Here is a 21,768-nt window from a genome sequence, read left to right as displayed (position 1 = left end):
TACATCTCCGATTGACTCAAATGATGTAAATTAGCCTATCAGAAGCTTCTAAAGCCATGACATCCTTTTCTGGAATTTTCCAAGCTGCTTAAAGGCACAGCCACTGGAATTGTGATACAGTTAATTATAAGTGAAACAATCTGTCTGTAAACAATTGTTGGAAAAATAACTTGTGTCTTGCACAAAGTAGATGTCCTAACCAATATGCCAAAATTATAGTTTGTTAACAAGAAATTTGTGGAGTGGTTGAAAAACTAGTTTTAATGACTCCAACCTAAGTGTATGTAAACTTCCGACTTCAACTGTGTGTGTATATATATATATATATATATATATATATCCTTTATAAAGGAAGAGAAGCTTAGACCTAACCCTAGAGAGAGAGAGAGAGAGAGAGAGAGAGAGAGAGAGAGAGATATATTGGTGACATGTTACGACATCGACATGCATTTATTTATTTATGGCTACTGCATCTGCTGTTCAGATATACAGATGGAGGCTAATTCGTTAATTTTAATTTTTTATAGGAGTAACTGTAGGCCTGAAACAGACTTCATCACCTGAACTTCAACTATTGGAGTGAGCGCCATAGCGCACTGCCTTCATATCATAGGCCTACAGTAATAGCCACACCATACAAACCTTCACAAACATTTCTAAACTTTATTAGGGTAATATAAAAAAATAAGTCAAGCCATTGTTTATAGGGAAAATACGAGCAGAAGAGCGAATGTAAACAGGGAATAAATAAAAAACACACAACCCTCCCTTACTTTGGATCACACCCCAGTAAATTTCGATCTGTCCCTTACTGCGTTAAGCTTCAACCACCTATTACCTTTATTGCATCATACAGTAGAGTTCCATTAGATTATAATGAGAGTTAGTGTCCTACGTATTTAGAGGACGAGGGAATTCCATTGTCATTAACGATGCAATCAATTCCATTAACTTGACATTTACAGTGATGGGCCTGAGGGGAGGTTAGGGGTTGGTTACAATGGATCTCTCTACTGCCCAGTGTGGCTAGAGCAAGCCGCCTGCCTGCGCTGCGCTTGTGGAACCCGATTTGTTTCTTTGGCTTTTCGCATTGTATTGGTAGGAGGAGCTGCTTTCCTGTGATTGTCTGCCTCTTCTCTCTCTCTCTCTTAGCAGGTTTCTCATTTTTCCAAAGTTAAATATTCAAGTCTGTGAGCTCTCACGGACGGTGGGTTGCCTGCGCCGCCGGCGAGGTTTGCCGTTGCTTGCGTTGAAAGCGAGCGGAACCGAACAGAACGGAGCGACGCTGTTTGTGTCACATAACCGGGGCTCTTCCACTTGTGTTCGATCCAAGTGTTTCTTAACTTCGTTTTCGGCTGCTTTCAAGATGACAGAAGAAAAGAATGTTGGGCATATAAAGCTGGTAGGTGCCTCCAACCCCTCCCATCGCGCTGTCTCAGCGAGTGTCGGTCGGTGTCAGGTTTATTCTACAGCGCTTGGTGGGGGAAAGCGAGTCTGATCATTTAACTGGGAGAAGACAGTAGGCTACTTTTGCTATTACTGGGAAATCACTACATAGCGTTCTCCTGTTTGGGTTAGTCTTTCGTTTTGTAAGAGAGAGGATCTGCATCAGTGAAGAGTTGAGAGACAATCAGAATATATATGTCAGAGGTATGCTGGCTGTTATTGAAATAATCTAAACCGGAATGCATTATAACTTTAAATAGACCGATCGAATATAACTTTATCTTAGATTTTATTTCGTTATAATCTATTGTAAATAGATGTTCTACGGTTCCGCTGTATCCAGTGTTTGTTTTGCCAATCGAAGGATTGTGTTGATCGGTTGTTGTGTTGTGCTGGCTGCGGTCGGCATTGAGCCATAGCCTACCGTAGCCTATAGCCTATTAACGAAACAAACAACAACCCAATTGCACGTGTATGCTATGTGGGGGTAATGATTTGTGTGCCATTGCGCATTGCCGGACTGTCATTTGAATAACAGTGGCAATTATGGATTGTCATTCCAATGATCAATAGAATATAATGATTCAATTGTCAATAGCTAGCTGTTATCACCCCGTGCCTTTGGAATGTGTGGTTTGTCACGATGTGCCACTTAGTGGACAATAGCCTTGTTGTCTGACTGAAGCATATGCTACTGTTAGCTCAAAGGCCGGCAGATGGCGATATTGAGTAGTTTTCATATTACCCTCCAAACGCATTGTATGCAGCCGTCAATACATTTGTATCCCTTGTGGACTGGTTCGTACCTAAAACATTCTCCATTCAGGCTGCATAGGCTTCGATTTCCTCCTTAACTTTATTTAATGGCGAGAAGAAGAAAAGCCCAAAATATGCCTACTTTCCTTATGAAACAATTTTACACCACCATGATAGATAGGGTGGCTAAATGCTAATCTCAGATGTTGTGTAAAACACATTCAGCCAATCAGGTTGCAGCAGTCTGTTTTTTCACCCTAATGCTTCGAACACACCGACTTGCTTTTTGCGCAAAATACTACGCAGCATCATCTGAATATGTATGTAACAAAAGTTCAACATTCACCTTCCGCTACCATTTCTGTCAAGCCATCTACACATACAGTTTGATGCATACATTGGATAAATCCAACCTATAGACCACACAGAACGCACTGCAACTGCCTCTGCAACACAATGCTGCAGTTACAGTGCGTTCGGTGTAGTGCATAGGTTGGGTTTATCCAACGTATGCGTCAAAACTGTATGTGTTTCATTGAAAATGAATGTAATTCTGGTGTACCAAAATGAAATGAAGCTGTCGGTGTGTTCGAAGTGTAACCTAACCCAGCGCAGTGTCACATTAGTGTACACCAAGACTGTTCTCAGGGCACGTCTGCCGGTTTTGACTAGCAGAAGTGACTTTTCGTAGCAGGTTAAGAATTTACACAGCAGATTAGGAGAATTAACATGGCAGTTTAGGAGAATTAGGTTAAGGTTAAAGGGTTAGGGTTAGCTAAAATGCTACGATTGTCCCCGACATGACTCAAACATATCTAGCTAAAACCAGGTCTGCCCTGAGAACAGTGCTGGTTTCCACTAATGTGATGCCACTAAAAGAAACATGCATAAAATCAATGGAACCCCAGGGCCGGCAGGTAATAGCCCAGGGCCGGCAGGTAATAGCCAAGGGGCGGCAGGTAATAGCCCAGGGGCGGCAGGTAATAGCCCAGGGGCGGCAGGTAATAGCCCAGGGCCGGCAGGTAATAGCCCAGGGGCGATAGGTAATAGCCCAGGGGCGGCCGGTAATAGCCCAGGGGCGGCAGGTAGCCCAGGGGTTAGAGTGTTGGGCCAGTAACCAAAAGGTTGCTGGATTGATTCCCCGTGCTGACAAGGTAAACATTTGTCGTTCTGACCCTGAACAAGGCAGTTAATCCACTGTTTCCTGGTAGGCCGTTATTGTAAATAAGATTTTTTTTTTTATAATTTCAACCTGATTGGCTTAACGCCATACACAACATCCAGGATTAGCATTTAGGCAGTCTATTATGGTGATGGCAAATGGTGTTTCATAAGGAAAGTACGTACATTTTCCCAATGTTTTTCCCCGCCTTTTCGCCATTAAATAAAGTTAAGGAGCCTGAATGGAGAATTTTTACTAGGGATAAAAATGTATTGCCGGCTGCATACAATACATTTGGATGGTAAAATGAAAATGACTCAATGTCGCCATCTGCTGGCCTTTGGGCTAGGCACCTGTACGGTTCGGCGGCTTGTGTTTTACGTTCCTGAAGATGTAAATCAAAGCATATGTCTGATGTTGCTAAAATATTATGTTCATTTGTGACATTTTAGATAAGCAATCGAGCTCAATAAGGTTTGACTTTGAAAATAAAAACTCATACAGTCAGCAGAGCCCTGTAATAAATCTGTGGCAAGAAAATAGTCCGAGTTCCACTGCTCAGTGCTCAAGTACGGTCAGCGGCACTCTCCCAATTAATAACACTCATGTTGAAAATGTAATGTTGAATTTGTCTTAAAGATCTAATTCTCTCACATTAGTTTATATGGGCTCCACAAGATGATAATAATAATACGATTGAACATTGTAATTGTTTTAATGTATTGTATTCTGTTCTTGTGTTGTGTATACACGTTGACTACTTCCTGCTGACCTCTTGCCAGGTCCCCTTCGCAAAGGGTCTTTTCCTAGTTAAATAAAGGTTAAAAAAAAAAACAAACAAAAAGATCTGGACAATGTGGTGATGTTGAAGTATTGAATAACTTTATGGGTATTTGAGTAGAACATTATATTAGCAGCTGTCATGATTTGATACATATCTGGAGGATTATGTATCCATACAGTGGATGCTGCTGACGGGGAGGACAGCTCATAATGATGTCTGGAACGGAGCGAATGGAACGGCATCAAAGACATGGAAACCATGTTTTTTTTTATGTATGGATACCATTCCACTCCAGCCATTACCACGAGTCTGTCCTCCCCAATTAACGTACCACCAACCTCCTATGGCTGCATGCCCTACAGTATAATCTGTACAACAAATACAGGCAATGCTTTAGTAACATTTTTAAAACATAATGTTTAATTAAATACAAATAATGAATTGTCCTGTGGTCCCTTACGGTTATAACCACTTCCCTCTTTTTGTTTTCCTTCTTCTTCAAAAGGTCCTATTATCCTGGCCTATTTTCCTGGCCTATTTACAGCAGCCTGTTGCATCAGAGCACTGTTTAGATCAATTGCTGTTTTACTCCAACCAAACAGGTCATACGGTATTTCTAGATTGAATGTATCATTATATCTCTTCTCTCTGTGTAGTCTGAGAGAGAACAACTAACCAAATCCAGTATCCCCATAACAGCCAATCAGTGTCTGTCTAAAGAGGCAGCTGTAGACTGTACTGTTGAGTGGATTAGGTTAGGTTGCCGTGGCTCCAGCCCTGCTGTGGACTGTACTGTAGAGTGGATTAGGTTAGGTTGCCGTGGCTCCAGCACTGCTGTAGACTGTACTGTAGAGTGGATTAGGTTAGGTTGCCGTGGCTCCAGCCCTGCTGTGGACTGTACTGTAGAGTGGATTAGGTTAGGTTGCCGTGGCTCCAGCCCTGCTGTGGACTGTACTGTAGAGTGGATTAGGTTAGGTTGCCGTGGCTCCAGCCCTGCTGTGGACTGTACTGTAGAGTGGATTAGGTTAGGTTGCCGTGGCTCCAGCCCTGCTGTGGACTGTACTGTAGAGTAGATTAGGTTAGTTTGCCGTGGCCCCAGCCTTCTGTGGACTGTACTGTAGAGTGGATTAGGTTAGGTTGCCGTGGCTCCAGCCCTGCTGTGGACTGTACTGTAGAGTGGATTATGTTAGGTTGCCGTGGCTCCAGCCCTGCTGTGGACTGTACTGTAGAGTGGATTAGGTTAGGTTGCCGTGGCCCCAGCCTTCTGTGGACTGTACTGTAGAGTGGATTATGTTAGGTTGCCGTGGCCCCAGCCTTCTGTGGACTGTACTGTAGAGTGGATTAGGTTAGGTTGCCGTGGCTCCAGCCCTGCTGTAGACTGTACTGTAGAGTGGATTAGGTTAGGTCGCCGTGGCTCCAGCCCTGCTGTGGACTGTACTGTAGAGTGGATTAGGTTAGGTTGCCGTGGCTCCAGCCCTGCTGTGGACTGTACTGTAGAGTGGATTACAGTGGCTTGCGAAAGTATTCACCCCCCTTGGCATTTTTCCTATTTTGTTTCCTTACAACCTGGAATTTTAATATATTTTTTTGTTTCATTTGATTTACACAACATGCCTACCACTTTGAAGATGCAAAATATTTTTGGGGGTGAAACAACCAAGAAATTAGAGAAAAACTGAAAACTTGAGCGTGCATAACTATTCACCACTCCCCCCCCCCAACCCCCCCAAAGTCAGTACTTTGTAGAGCAACTTTTTGCTGCAATTACAGCTGCAAGTCTCTTGGGGTATGTCTCTATAAACTAGGCACATCTAGCCACTGGGATTTCCGCCCATTCTTCAAGGCAAACTGCTCCAGCTCCTTCAAGTTGGATGGGTTCCGCTGGTGTACAGCAATCCTTAAATCACCAGATTCTCAATTGGATTGAGGTCTGGGCTTTGACTAGGCCATTCCAAGACATTTTAAATGTTACCCCTTAAACCACTCGAGTGTTGCTTTAGCAGTATGCTTAGGGTCATTGTCCTGCTGGAAGGTGAACCTCCGTCCCAGCCTCAAATCTCTGGAAGACAAACAGGTTTCCCTCAATAATTTCCCTGTATTTTCAAGAATTTCCCATCATTCCTTCAATTCTGACCAGTTTCTCAGTCCATGCCAATGAAAAACATCCCCACAGCATGATGCCGCCAACACCATGCTTCACTGTGGGGATTGTGTTCTCGGGGTGATGAGAGGTATTGGGTTTGCGCCAGACATGACGTTTTCCTTGATGGCCAAAAAGCTACATTTTAGTCTCATCTGACCAGAGTACCTTCTTCCATATGTTTGGGGAGTCTCCCACATTCCTTTTGGCGAATACCAAACGTGTTTGCTTATTTTTTTCTTCAAGCAATGGCTTTTTTCTGGCCACTCTTCCATAAAGCCCAGCTCTGTACACTGTACAGTGTACACTGTACAGAGCTGGGACCACCAAAGTGGTCCTATGGACAGATACTCCAATCTCCGCTGTGGAGCTTTGCAGCTCCTTCAGGGTTATCTTTGGTCTCTTTGTTGCCTCTCTGATTAATGCCCTCCTGGTCTGAGTTTTGGTGGGCGGCCCTCTCTTGGCAGGTTTGTTGTGGTGCCATATTCCTCCAATTTTTTAATAATGGATTTAATGGTGCTCCGTGGGATGTTCAAAGTTCATGATATTTTTTTATAACCCAACCCCGATCTGTACTTCTCCACAACTTTGTCCCTGACCTGTTTCGAGAGCTCCTTGGTCTTCATAGTGCTGCTTGCTTGGTGGTGCCCCTTGCTTAGTGGTGTTGCAGACTCTGGGGCCTTTCGGAACAGGTGTATATATACTGAGATGATGTGACAGATCATGTGACACTTAGATTGCACACAGGTGGACTTTATTTAACTAATTATGTGACTTCTGAAGGTAATTGGTTGCACCAGATCTTATTTAGGGGCTTCATAGCAAAGGGGGTGAATACATATGCACGATTCACTTTTCTGTTTTTATTTTTAGGATTTTTTTTAAACAAGTAATTTTTTTTCATTTCACTTCACCAATTTGGACTATTTTGTGTATGTCCATTACATGAAATCCCAATAAATATCCATTTAAATTACAGGTTGTAAATCAATAAAATAGGAAAAAACGCCAAGGGGGATGAATACATTTGCAAGGCACTGTAGGTTAGGTTGCCGTGGCTCCAGCCCCGCTACTGCTGTGCAGGGTATTACTGTAGCCCCCCTTCTCTCTCTCCTAACATTACATGACAACCCTCTTTAGCTCAGTTTCACATCAGCCAAATCAGACTTGTCGTTCATATTTCAAACCCTAACAAACAAGCTCAAACAAAGAAGTACTGATGACTAGCTTGTTATAAAACGTTCCAGTTTGAATTCACCGCACAGTAGTCTGCGTCCCAAGTGGTACCCTATTACCTATACTATATAGAGCCCATGGGCCCTGGTCAAAAGTAGTGCACTAAGTAGGGAACAGGGTGCCATTTGGGGCACTGCCTCTGTTTGCCTGCTCTCTCTCTACTCAGTAGGGACGTTAGAGTAGGAGATGGACTGCTACTGTGCTCAGGCAGAAAACGGTGTGTGGTCTGTCCCTGTTTGGCTTCAACATTGCCCTGTTATTGTTGTTGGGGGCTGTTGTATAAACACTTCAGGGGACAGTCAGGGGACTTGGATGGATCAACCGATACGTTAAAAAGCTTCTATTGTTGTATAACCGCTGTGTTGACCCTTGAGATACATACTGTTCTGTATGCAGTGCATACAGAAGTGCCTCTGATATAACAGCTGAAATGTATACGTCTGAAATGGCACCCTATTCCCTACATAGTGCACTACTTTTGACCAGGGCCCATAAATAGTAGAAGAAGCAGAAGAATACTTTATTGTCGATTTAAGAGAATTGAAATGTGTCTTTATGCTCACACCCTAACAGTGCACTATATAGGGAATTGGGTGCCAATTAGGACTACCCCAGGACAGAAGTGCCTCTGATATGATGGCTGAAACAAACTTGCATTTCTGTAGATGTGGGTAGTGTTTTTGCAACTTGATGGGAGAATTGGTTATGGTTGGAGCCAAATGGATAAGGGATGGTTTATCTATACTGTTTAGCCTAGCTAGCATCGCACCAGGGGGACTGACGGGGTCCGCACACACACACACACACACACATAATGACAAGACTAATGTCTCAATACTAGGGCTGTGGCGGTCACAAAATTTAGTCAGCCGGTGATTGTCAAGCAAATAGCTGCCGGTCTCACAGTAATTGACCATTAATTAACATACACATTTAGCATTTTCCTGACTTCCACACACAACCTACAAGCCACTGATGCTGACCTTTTGGAACATCTACATTTAAATCAATTTAATATAGCCTACACCATCACAGTAAATCCATTATTTATTTTAGACAGGTCTAAAGAAGCATTATATGAAGAAAATGTAGTCTATTTCAGAAGAACAGAATCGCATACTAAATGCATGCTCTTCAACCGATCGCTGCCTGCACCTGCCCGCCCGTCCAGCATCACTACTCTGGACGGTTCTGACTTAGAATATGTGGACAACTACAAATACCTACATCTCCAATCCAAAGTTAAATCTGGAATTGGCTTCCTATTTCGCAACAAAGCATCCTTCACTTATGCTGCCAAACATACCCTTGTAAAACTGACCATCCTACCGATCCTCGACTTCGGCGATGACATTTACAAAATAGCCTCCAATACCCTACTCAATAAATTGGATGCAGTCTATCACAGTGCTATCCGTTTTGTCACCAAAGCCCCATATACTACCCACCGCTGCGACCTGTATGCTCTCGTTGGCTGGCCCTCGCTTCATACTCGTCGCCAAACCCACTGGCTCCAGGTCATCTACAAGACCCTGCTAGGTAAAGTTCCCCCTTATCTCAGCTCGCTGGTCACCATAGCAGCACCCACCTGTAGCATGCGCTCCAGCAGGTATATCTCTCTGGTCACCCCCAAAGCCAATTCCTCCTTCGGCCGCCTCTCCTTCCAGTTCTCTGCTGCCAATGACTGGAACGAACTAAAAAAATCTCTAAAAGTGGAAACACTTATCTCCCTAACTAGCTTTAAGCACCAGCTGTCAGAGCAGCTCACAGATTACTGCACCTGTACATAGCCCATCTATAATTTAGCCCAAACAACTTCCTCTTCCCCTACTGTATTTATTTATTTTGCTCCTTTGCACCCCATTATTTCTATTTCTACTTTGCACTTTCTTCCACTGCAAATCTACCATTCCAGTGTTTTACTTGCTATATTGTATTTACTTGGCCACCATGGCCTTTTTTGCCTTTACCTCCCTTATCTCACCTCATTTGCTCACTTTGTATATAGACTTATTTTTCTACTATATTATTGACTGTATTTTTGTTTTACTCCATGTGTAACTCTGTGTTGTTGTATGTGTCAAACTGCTTTGCTTTATCTTGGCCAGGTCGCAATTGTAAATGAGAACTTGTTCTCAACTTGCCAACCTGGTTAAATAAAGGTTAAATAAAATACTCTGAGTTTTCCTTATGTTAGGTCCTGATCTGGCTATGCCATATGGCTGTGGGCTACACTAGTTCATTTAGTAGGCAAGATTTACATAGAATTATGTGGTATTATTTTTATAGTATGAAGAATACAAATGAACATAACTGAATAAAATAGAAAGGATATATTCTACAAACGATAGCGCACATTTGAACACACTGTGTTGAGCGGTTAACAAAGAAACAGAGTTATTTATGCCAGTTTAGTTGTGATACAAACGTTGGGCTATGTGTTTAGACTTTTAATACATTCTAAAGCAGCATGATGCGACTTTAAATGAGGATATGAAAAAAGTCACATGAAAGGCATGAGATCTGCTTTGTTTTTTTTGTGCAGGCTGCACACACTTCATCAGTCTCTCATTCACAATTTGACAAGCACTTGATAATATTCTTACCAGGCCTCGAATTTCCCAGCATCATACCCTTGTGTGGCCGTAATGAAGATATTGGAAGAACTGTCCACATTTACTTTTCGTCAGCCTACAAGATGAGTAGGCCTAACTAACAGCAAAAGTACTAGCCTACATTATGTCAATCTACTATCCCCTATTGTACAAAAGTTGACCTATTCTATTGAAATAAATATTGGGACATTTGTGGGATGCGATGTAGCCATTTAATAGAACCACTAAAATAAAAAAAATCATCAGAATGTTTAGCTTAAAATGTTGATAAACTATTATGCATTTTTTTTCATATTATAAGTGCAGCAATGTGCACACGGCAGTAGGCTATAAGCGACATGGGACTCTAGCCCCATCTCACCCGTAGAGACTGTAGACGTGTTAATCCCAGCAGCATGGGACTCTGGCCCCATCTCACCTGTAGAGACTGTAGATGTGTTAATCCCAGCAGCATGGGACTCTGGCCCCATCTCACCCATCACTGCTTCTACTGTTGAGTTCTAAACTCCAACGATTCTAGTATTTCTTGCAATTCTTCAGTTTAGCAGCTCAGATAAATCATTTAGGCAGATGGTCTGCATTGTGTTGAATGAAAACAGCATGTTCAGAACTGGGTGGTAGCTAGGCTATATAATGCTGTTAAATGAATCAAGTAAAACTCCTCTGTATTGGACAAATGTTAAGTCTGCGGATGAGCAATTCTATTTAAATGCACTGTTGGTCTCAATATCTGTGCTATTATTCATTGTTATATTGTAGAGAGAACAGTGCTTAATTTAAGCCGGATCCCACTGGAATAGGATCTGGTACCTCTCCATTTTGGACTGGAACCTATTTGGCCGGATCTGGTACCTCTCGTGGCATGAACAATTATTTTCACTTTTTGCTATGTAAAAATTATAATAACAGTGACCCCCCCCCCCAAAAAAAAACGAACGTGGAAAAAGTTGATTTTGGGCCTGATTTATGGTTTAGCAGTCTATGTTTGAGAACAATGCGTTGGCCGTGGCTGTGTGAGGCATAACTAGAATGAGATTCACTTTCTATAATTTATCTCCCTCTCTCTGCTCTTATAGACATGAGCCTGCAACTTTCATCTCTCCAGCGTTGCACATCATCATTTATTTCCTTATAGAATCATAGCTGCGCAAAAGGTTCTGGAGGAGCTGCAGAACACCTGATTAATTGAAATACATTTGCTAAAGTTATAGAACTACTGCTGTCTATTCAGAAATAAATGTAATAATTCAGAAAAGCCTACAAAACTATTAGAAGGACTATAATTTAGCCACAGAGAATCAATAGCTTCTTTATAAAACAAATTGCTTAGCTGTGGATTGTAGCCCAATAACAAGGCATAGCCTTCCAGTGGTGGTCGGTGCTGTTGAAGATGAGGGAGGATGTTTTTTTTCCCCCATGAGCATGGCCATATTTCTATTACAGCTTATTGGACGACTGTAATTCATATTCCGTTCACCCAGTTCAATGTAACATCGATAGGTTTAGGCTACTACATGATACTCTAATTTTCCCTAAACCCATCATGAGGTTGCTACAACCTAGCCTATTAATGAAAGTTTACAACTTAGGTGACCACAGGTTGAGAGACAAATATGAGGTGACAGACAGTGACATTCAATACTGCCTTGCACACTCTTGCCTGCATCTAGCTGATATATGGTACAATCATTTGTTAAACAGTTGCAAAAAATAGTTTATATTGGACAAATTCAGGTATGTTTATCCCCATTTTGTTCCATTTGCTTCCGTTTTAAGAAACTTTTTTTTTCAACAGAGTCGGCGGAATGAATACAACCCTGATCACGCGTAAACACAATTCACTCTCATAACAGCCATGTTGCCTACATCGTTGTCCCCATATTAGCCTTGGTAACGTCATAGTCAGCGTAGGTAATATAACTAACGCGTTAGTAAACCCGCTACAATCATGCAGTAAAGTTAGTGTACAGTCAGTCAGCAGTTACACCGGCGGGCCATGGTGACAATAAATGAGTAATACCAAAAGCTTACCTTGACTTGGAAGAGTTCTAGTGTTGTGTTGGAAAGTCATAGCCAGCTAGCTAACATAGCATCCCTCTGTTTGAGCAGGGTGTGTGAGTAGACTAAACTAGCTGCATTTGCTAGCTAAGTAAGTGAAACTGAAAGTGTCATTTTTTTCCCCATCCCTCTCTTGCTTCTTCTTCATTTTGGAAGACATTAATTTGTTCAAAACTGTTTAACTATTGTCTTTCTCTCTCCTTTAGTCAACTACTCACCATATTTTAAACACTGCAGTGCTAGCTAGCTGTAGCTTATGCTTTCGGTACTAGATTTATTCTCTGATCCTTTGATTGGTTGAACCACATGTCAGCAAGAGCTCTGATAGGCTGGAGGACGTCCTCTGGAAGCTATCATAATTACTGTGTAAGTCTATGGAAGGGGGTGAGAACCATGAGCCTCCTAGGTTTTGTATTGAAGTCAATGTACCCAGAGGACGACGGAAACTAGCTGTCCTCCGGCTACACCATGATGCTACCTTACAGAGTGCTGTTGAGGCTACTGTAGAACTTCTTTGCAAAACAGTGTGTATTAATCAGTTATTTGGTGACGTGATTATATTTAGAGTAGTTTTATCTAAAAAATGATTACTTTTTAAATGTTTTACTATTTACATTTTTATGAAATTCACTGAGGAGGAACGCGAGACAAAATAGGCCTTTTGCAATATTTCAAATACAATTGTGGAAAACACAAGTTGGAAAGCAAATAGCTCCTGCTGAAAAGAGAAGACTTTAATCTATCTGCTGTAGGCGAACAAAATAATTTGATCATCTTCTAAATATTGTTTCGCAAAGTAAAACAATAGCGAGATGTAGGCTTTTGGCACGAACACATCGGCCATCACCGGCGAGCAAGCTACGCATCATTGGGTGTGTCAGTGAAAGTGGAAAACATGTTTAGGACTATAATTTCCTCCTATTGTAGCCTACAATATATGTCTTGACACACCTAAGTCTAGTCAATTGATGGATTCGAGACAAGATCGTTTTTATTGAGCTCAGATTCTCAGTTTGTCAGTGTCAAAATAGCCTGTCATTTTCGATTATTAGCGCGGGATAAAAAAAACAACAATTCTGCCTAAGTCTCCAGTCATGTAAAATGACATAGAAATGTGTGCATAAAAGGCAGAGTTTGTCCCAGACCCTAAACCTACTGAAATGGTTAGTAGGTTAGGGTCTTACTTCTGTAAGTGTCTCTACTCTACTGCTCTAGAACTCTACTTCAATGTGATGATGTGCATACAACGCTAAAAAGGTTGTTTTTTGTTTTTTTTGCCAGTATCTCAGAGGCACCTCCCGATTTTACAAATGAAACACTGGGAGAGAATAAAGCCCCACCAGATGTTGGAGTATTCCACCTGTTAAATGAAGAGAGTTTGTTGATTGTCCTGTGTACAGTTTCCATTTAGGGGACCTCTTTTGCTTTGAGCACACCCAGAGGCAGACGTTCCAGATGGTTTATTTTAAATGAAGAGACTAATGTGTTGTTTACAGTCTCGCTCTACAGTTCCTCTACAATACTCCCTTCCCCCTCCCTCCCTCGTGTTGTCTCTTGCCATGCTGTAACAACTGATCACCATCTGCAATATGTTATTGAGTCACAGTCACACTGACAAGACAAGGCCTTTAGTCGAATGGTTGCAGCAGCAACAGTGGGTGTGGTTGCAATCAGTTCTCTACATGCTGGTAAGCTTACATGTAGGTTTGTAGTAGCTTACCATAACAAGCCGAGTTTGAAGACTCTCTCTGAGCTTGGCCATGCGTATTGTAAATTTACTTTGTAAATTAACTTTGCGAACAATATGCATTCGTGTAACACTTGTAGAGGAGCACAGATCATGAATGGGTTATGATGTAACAAAACTCTGTGGCTCAGCCAATCGACTTGGAGCACGCTGCCAAGTGGAGTGACATAATGTGCCCTCAGGATGCTTTCACACTCTCTCTCTCTCTCACACTCCAGGCCATCCCTCCCTCATTCTGCTCACTCCTTTATATAGTGCACTATATAAGGAATAGTGTGCAATTTGGGATGCATATTCCCTCTCCGAGCTTCTCTCTCCCACCCTGGGCCATGCCTTGTCCAGGGTCAGGCAGTAAAATGACAAACCCTGTTCACACGTCACAAATTGTTTCATCTCACTGGCAAATAAGCTTTAATGTGATTTTTATGGCTTCTGTTGATTTCCATTTAAAGATTTTGAGGGAGGAAGACGAGCCATCTGCCTGCTGCATCATTCAGGCCAGCATAATGATACAGTATACAGTGGGTTTACTGATTGACAGTGCCAGTTAGCTACCAGGGTCGAGGCTAGGATCTAGGCCAGTTGTCATGCTCAGGCTTATAGCCATAGGCTGTAGCCCCCACATCTCAGGGACAGTCAGCCCATCCAGCTGGTCTGGAGAGAAGCCCGTTCACAGAGGAGTCACACCAGTGTTCTGGAACCCTCCAGTGTTCTGGAACCCTCCAGTGTTCTGGAACCCTCCAGTGTTCTGGAACATATTCAGTGGTGAGTCGTCATTCAGGGCAGGTGGGGCAGAGCCTGTTTTGCAAGTTATTTTGGCATTCATTTTTGGCATTCATTTTTTAATTTTCATCTGTTTGCAAACAACGTGATTTTTTTTTAATCCTTCAGTTAATAATGCTGCATACAAACATGGTCTCTTTCTTGAGAAAGGCAGCTCCAAAATTCAGGTTTTTCAGCCTAGCTCAGTGCTTTCTCAATACAGAGCGTAGGCATTGGTAATCTTCTGTAGTTGCGCCGTGATTGGCTCAGTGATCTGTCACTCATGGGGACACTACGTCAACACAGAATCTACAGGGAGAGCTTGGCAGTTCAAGCCCCCTTGGGTGCTGACATAGATTTACATTAGAAGTGCCCGTCCAAGAAGGCTCAAGGTCATTGGCCACAGATGTAATGATGTCAAATCACATTATATCTACCGTAGCTTTGATTGGACTGATCATGTCAACATCACACTTTCAAAATATTAGCTATCAATCTAGACAAGCAGTCATCATCATTAATCATGTTGACAATCTACTGGCAAATCATTTTCAGGAGGAGAGAGAGAGAGAGAGAGGTCTTTAGGGAAGGGAATCTGATGATACTATCTAGAACCGGAAAGGTTTATTTGGGAGTACCCTTTAAAGAACTCTTTTGGGTTCCATGTAGAACCCGCTGTGGAAAGGGTTCTACATGGAACTCAAAAGGGTTCTACCTGGAACCAAAAGGATTCTACCTGGAACTAAAAAGGGTTCTTCAAAAGGTTCTCCCGAATGTTGGACCACTCTGAGTCATGGTACCCTGAGCCACAGAACAGGTTGGACAAAACGTTTAGGGTTCCGGTTATAGCCAGTCACACCCAGCTGGTCAGCCGCGGATGGAGCACCGGGTTGTTGTGGAAGTTGAGGTCAGGAGTTTCCAGGAGCAGAAGCTGAGGCAGGCTGAAGTGGTTCCCTCCCGCTGTGGGGCAGTTAACAGCCAGCTGCTGTGTGTTCTTCCAGCAGGGTCCACCCTATAACATGTGTTTCCCATGATCTCACCTGGCAACACCGCCAAAGCTCGCCCCAGAGCCCTTTCCCCTGAGTACAGTATACCGCCTGGCTGGAGGAGCTCAACACACACCTCGTGTGTGTGTGTGTGTGTGTGTGTGTGTGTGTGTGTGTGTGTGTGTGTGTGTGTGTGTGTGTGTGTGTGTGTGTGTGTGTTTTGTGTGTGTGTGTGTGTGTGTTTGAGAGAGACAAACATATAAAAGGTAACTACATGGAATGTACAACAGAGGCTTGTTGTGTGCTCTGGCCTGCGCTGCATACACTCACTCTTGTAAAACATAGATTATACACACACACACACACACACACACACACACACACTAAGAGTAAGGGCATTGCTCAAACAGAAGGCTCTTGATACATTAATGAATGATTTCACACAGTTATGTTAACCAAATAAACAGAACACAGATGTGTATGAAACTCTCAGCTGCCTACAGTCAAACTCAGATCCAATGCATGTGTGTGTTTGTCCAAGCTCAGGACCGGGCGAGTGAGAGCAGGTAGAAGGCTGCAGGCTGGAAGGAGGGCAGGAGGACGAGAGGGATTGAAGGAGGTGAGAGAGGGAGAGAGGACGAGAGGGATCGAAGGAAGGAAGGAGGGAGGGAGGGAGGACGAGAGGGATCGAAGGAGGTGAGGGAGGGAGGGATGACGAGAGGGATCGAGGGAGGTGAGGGAAGGAGGATTAGAGGGATCGAAAGAGGAGAGGGATGGAGGGAGGAGAGAGAGAGTGTAGAGCTAGCTTGCTTCACTCCATGACTCAGAAATAGACAGTGTTCTCTCTCTCAGTTCAAGGGGCTTTATTGGCATGGGAAACATATGTTAACGTTGCCAAAGCAAGTGAAATAGATAATAAACAATACAAATTAACGGTAAACATTACACTCACAGAAATTCCAAAAGAATAAAATACATTTAAAATGTAATATTATGTATATATATAGTGTTGTAACGATGTGCAAATAGTTAGTCCCTCCCTCCCTCCTTCATTGAGGTTTAGCCTCCTGAGTAACACCTAGTGTCTTAAATGAGTTCTTCTCACCAGCTGGCAAATAGCAGATAATAGAACAGCTCTGTTCTGGGTGATTTATAAGGGAGAGCCTCAGGCCACACTGCTATGGATTCATATTAATATGTCTCAGCCTGTTTAGTTTCACTCAATAACATCTAAATGGAAGGGTAGTGAGCATTACGTATGTGTGGATACACAAGTGTATTGGAAAATATCCCAATTGTTATCAAGAATGACTTTTGTTTACAACATGGTGTCGTTTGTTGCGTTGTCAAACGCATTGCTTACTTTAAGTTCAGCAATAATCATCTCAATTGCTAGTTATTTTTATGCCATTCACACTGCAGTTAACTGGCTTGCTATCTCAGTGAGCATGCCTCTCAATGTGAGTGAGGAGAGTCAGGTCTTTTGTCATTGTGAGTGAGGAGAGTCAGTTCTGTTGTCATTGTGAGTGAGGTGAGTCAGATCTGTTGTCATTGTGAGTGAGGAGAGTCAGTTCTGTTGTCATTGTGAGTGAGGAGAGTCAGGTCTGTTGTCATTGTGAGTGAGGAGAGTCAGGTCTGTTGTCATTGTGAGTGAGGAGAGTCAGGTCTGTTGTCATTGTGAGTGAGGAGAGTCAGGTCTGTTGTCATTGTGAGTGAGGTGAGTCAGGTCTGTTGTCATTGTGAGTGAGGAGAGTCAGGTCTGTTGTCATTGTGAGTGAGGAGAGTCAGGTCTGTTGTCATTGTGAGTGAGGAGAGTCAGGTCTGTTGTCATTGTGAGTGAGGAGAGTCAGGTCTGTTGTCATTGTGAGTGAGGAGAGTCAGGTCTGTTGTCATTGTGAGTGAGGAGAGTCAGGTCTGTTGTCATTGTGAGTGAGGAGAGTCAGGTCTGTTGTCATTGTGAGTGAGGAGAGTCAGGTCTGTTGTCATTGTGAGTGAGGAGAGTCAGGTCTGTTGTCATTGTGAGTGAGGAGAGTCAGGTCTGTTGTCATTGTGAGTGAGGAGAGTCAGGTCTGTTGTCATTGTGAGTGAGGAGAGTCAGGTCTGTTGTCATTGTGAGTGAGGAGAGTCAGGTCTGTTGTCATTGTGAGTGAGGAGAGTCAGGGGAAAGTGCAGTTGTCTCTCAGCTCTCTGTCAATAAACAAAAATATCACTCAAGGTTTAATTACTGGCCAATAGAAGTGAGATCCATGGTTTAGGTCCAGTCATAGATGTACTTTACAGGGTTTGACAGGTCGATGTATACATGCATAATGTTTTCCCATAGAATATAATTCATAGAGCTTTTAAAACCCTATTCTGGACTACCAAGTAAAAAGGCAGTAACTGCTCATAGTGTGGAACTGAGAAAAATGTATTTAATTTACCTTGGTTTCACAGTAACTTTATGCAGTTACTGCTAACATGACCCCCATTTTCTCCAAAACACAGAACAATAGAGGCAGGATACTTGTTCACATGATTAAGCATGTATTTAATGTAGCAAAAATGACATGAACAAATGTTCGACCAAATGAACAGTTACTGCCTTTTTTGCTTGGTAGGGCAGTTGACTCCTGACTCCTAGTATAATTAGCACCTCTTCAAATGAACTAACTGACATTGTTTAATATCACTGGCGTATGACTAGAAATAACTGGAATTTACCAAATGAGGAAAGAAATCGTGTTTGACAGTTCAATATACATCATCTTCTGACACAATTGCAGGCTGCCAAGGGATGTGTCCCAAATGGCACCACATTCCCTATATGGGGTGGCAGGTAGCCTAGTGGTTAGAGCGTTGGACTAGTAACCGAAATCAAATCCCCGAGCTGACAAGGTTAAAATCTGTCGTTCTGCCCCTGAACAAGGCAGTTAACCCACTGTTACCCGGTAGGCCGTCATTGTAAATAATAATTTGTTCTTAACTGACTTGCCTAGTTAAATAAAGGTTAAATAAAATATATATATAGTGTACTACTTTTAAGGCTCTGGTCAAAGGTAGTGTACTATGTAGGGAATGTGGTACCTTTTGGGACAAAGACTGGAAAAACAATGGTTCACCCCTCTGAGGAAATGCCAAGCATTACAGGCAGTTATAAATAAAGCCTCCTGCCTGACTTTGTAGAGCTGCATTGCCGTGTGGTATGGGACAGGAAACGCCTCACAGCGCTGAGCGGTGTGGTACGGGACAGGAAACGCCTCACAGCGCTGAGCGGTACGGGACAGGAAACGCCTCACAGCGCTGAGCGGTACGGGACAGGAAACGTCTCTCAGCGCTGAGCGGTACGGAACAGGAAACGCCTCACAGCGCTGAACGGTACGGGACAGGAAACGCCTCACAGCGCTGAGCGGTACGGAACAGGAAACGCCTCACAGCGCTGAACGGTACGGGACAGGAAACGCCTCACAGCGCTGAACGGTGCGGGACAGGAAACACCTCACAGCGCTGAGCGGTACGGGACAGGAAACGCCTCACAGAGCTGAGCGGTACGGGACAGGAAACACCTCACAGCGCTGAACGGTACGGGACAGGAAACGCCTCACAGAGCTGAGCGGTACGGGACAGGAAACGCCTCACAGCGCTGAGCGGTACGGGACAGGAAACGCCTCACAGAGCTGAGCGGTACGGGACAGAAAACGCCTCACAGAGCTGAGCGGTACGGGACAGGAAACGCCTCACAGCGCTGAGCGGTACGGGACAGGAAATGCCTCACAGAGCTGAGCGGTACGGGACAGGAAACGCCTCACAGAGCTGAACGGTGCGGTACGGGACAGGAAACGCCTCACAGCGCTGAGCGGTACGGGACAGGAAACGCCTCACAGCGCTGAGCGGTACGGGACTGGAAACGCCTCACAGCGCTGAACGGTGCGGTATAATTCAATTTGCGATGATTGTACATCCGCTAAGAAAAGTCAGCCAAAACTTAAAACCTCAACGTCAATATGGAGAAGTCAACATACAAGTGTAAGTAAAAATCGAATGTAAATAAGATAGAAATGGTGCTACTAATGAACATGACGGCACAAACACGTCTCGTAAAAAGTAAATATGTTTTTGTTTGGTTATCTTTTGGAAATTGTAGAAATAAAACATTTTCCTTCTTCTTCAGAAATTCCAGCTAGGCAGGCTAACGTTAGTTAGCTAGTAAATGGATTAGCTATCATACAGTAGGCGTATATTAGTAATTAGATATTTAAAATATGTAGACATGCACTCATAATTGACTGTAGCGCATATAAAGCACCTACACGCTACCGGTGGCTGAAAACACAATCGTCGCGGGGTGAACGAGTGACGAATTTCCGGTCCCGCGGTGTTCCATTTAAAAATCATTCCTTCCTCCCTCGCCCTGCAAGTGTACACTCGTCAGACGTCATGACACGTCATCAGAAGTGTCCACTTAATTTGAGGACTGAGGGGATAGGGTGTGTCTGGAATGCAGCCATAGACTTGAAATCACTGGCTACTTTAATAAATGGAACACTAGTTACTTTAATGTGTACATATTTTGCATTACTCATATATATATATATATATATATATATATACACACTGTATTCTATTCTACTGTATCTTAGTCTATACATTACTCATCTCATATATATATATATATATATATATATATACACACTGTATTCTATTCTACTGTATCTTAGTCTATGCTGCTCTGACATTGCTCGTCCATATATTTATATATTCCTTAATTCCATTCCTTTACTTAGATTTGTGTGCATTGTGTGTATTGTTGTGCAATTGTTAGATGTTACTTGTTAGATAATATTGCACTGTTGGAACTAGAAACACAAGCATTTTGCTGCATCCACAATAACATCTGCTAAACAAGTGTGTGTGACCAATAAAATTTGATTTGATTTGAGGTACCTTCGATACTTAAGCAACATCAGCACACACAAAAGGCGGTCGAACTCAGGGCATGTTCAATCTCGACACACATAATTCTACAGAATGTTGCCTGCAGTGTTGATATAGTCAGAGCTAGGATACATAGTCGGGTAGCTAGGCAGTAGAGCAGGTCTGTGTCCCAAATCGTCAAGTCAGGTCTTGGTACATGTAAAGGTTTAGAGAGAGACTGTTGAGGTGAAGTCAGGTCTTGGTACATGTAAAGGTTTAGAGAGAGAGACTGTTGAGGTGAAATCAGGTCTTGGTATATGTAAAGGTTTAGAGAGAGAGAGACTGTTGAGGTGAAGTCAGGTCTTGGTACATGTAAAGGTTTAGAGAGAGAGAGACTGTTGAGGTGAAATCAGGTCTTGGTACATGTAAAGGTTTAGAGAGACAGAGACTGTTGAGGTGAAGTCAGGTCTTGGTACATGTAAAGGTTTAGAGAGAGAGACTGTTGCCAATCTTTTCTTTAGCTGCACCTGGATGTGGGGGCTGACAGCAGAGAGGGAGCTGATCTATAGATAGATCAACTCTGGATAACTAGATACACCTGCTGCGTGTGAGGTGGGATGTGGGAGTTGAGAGAGAAGAGAGAGGCCTTCTTTCTTTGTGAACTGAGCTGGTCCTGTTTGTACCATTCATCACCCCCAATGAAAAGCACTGAGTGACAGAAGGGAGAGAGAATCTATCTGGGTTCTGTCTCTAAAATAGGAAACTGACAGTACTGTGCTGTACTGGAGTAATATTGAATATGGTACAGCCACAGATCCACGTAGGACGGCAGGTATACCAGGCAGTGTCCCTCAGTTTCTAGATAATAATAGGACTGTATTAGAAACGGAAATGTTCATTCTTTGCCATTTTTTTTTTTTTTTGGGGGGGTTTAACACAAGTGAATATGAATATTAAGTTATGGCATTCAAAGTTTTCTATATCCCCAAGTTTAGAGATCGCTACAAGGCTTTGTCCCAAATGGCACCATATTCCCTATATAGTGACCTAGGGAATAGGGTTCAAATTGAGACGTAGCCGACCGTAGATTGTTTCTTTGACTGCCGTACAGGCTGAACCGGGGCCATCACTGACAACGTCCTCGGCACAGACAATCTAACGTACGTTTATGCATCGAGTGGTT

The 21,768-nt window shown here is 43.0% G+C and overlaps 1 protein-coding gene across 2 annotated transcripts in view; it reads left to right on the top strand.

Annotated features, from left to right (window-relative positions):
* The first annotated feature begins 1,064 nt into the window (after window positions 1-1,064).
* The window catches only part of LOC106591089 (probable E3 ubiquitin-protein ligase MID2), a 262,597-nt gene continuing 241,893 nt past the window's right edge, over window positions 1,065-21,768 (top strand). For both annotated transcript variants that reach the window (XM_045724241.1, XM_045724240.1), the window contains exon 1: window positions 1,065-1,402. The gene's annotated coding sequence lies outside the window, so the exon portion shown is untranslated. The remainder of the gene's footprint in view (window positions 1,403-21,768) is intronic.

Source organism: Salmo salar, chromosome ssa09 (genome assembly GCF_905237065.1).
Source record: "Salmo salar chromosome ssa09, Ssal_v3.1, whole genome shotgun sequence".
In the NCBI taxonomy this organism is placed as follows: Eukaryota; Metazoa; Chordata; class Actinopteri; order Salmoniformes; family Salmonidae; genus Salmo; species Salmo salar.
This window is presented reverse-complemented; position numbering and strand designations above follow the sequence as displayed.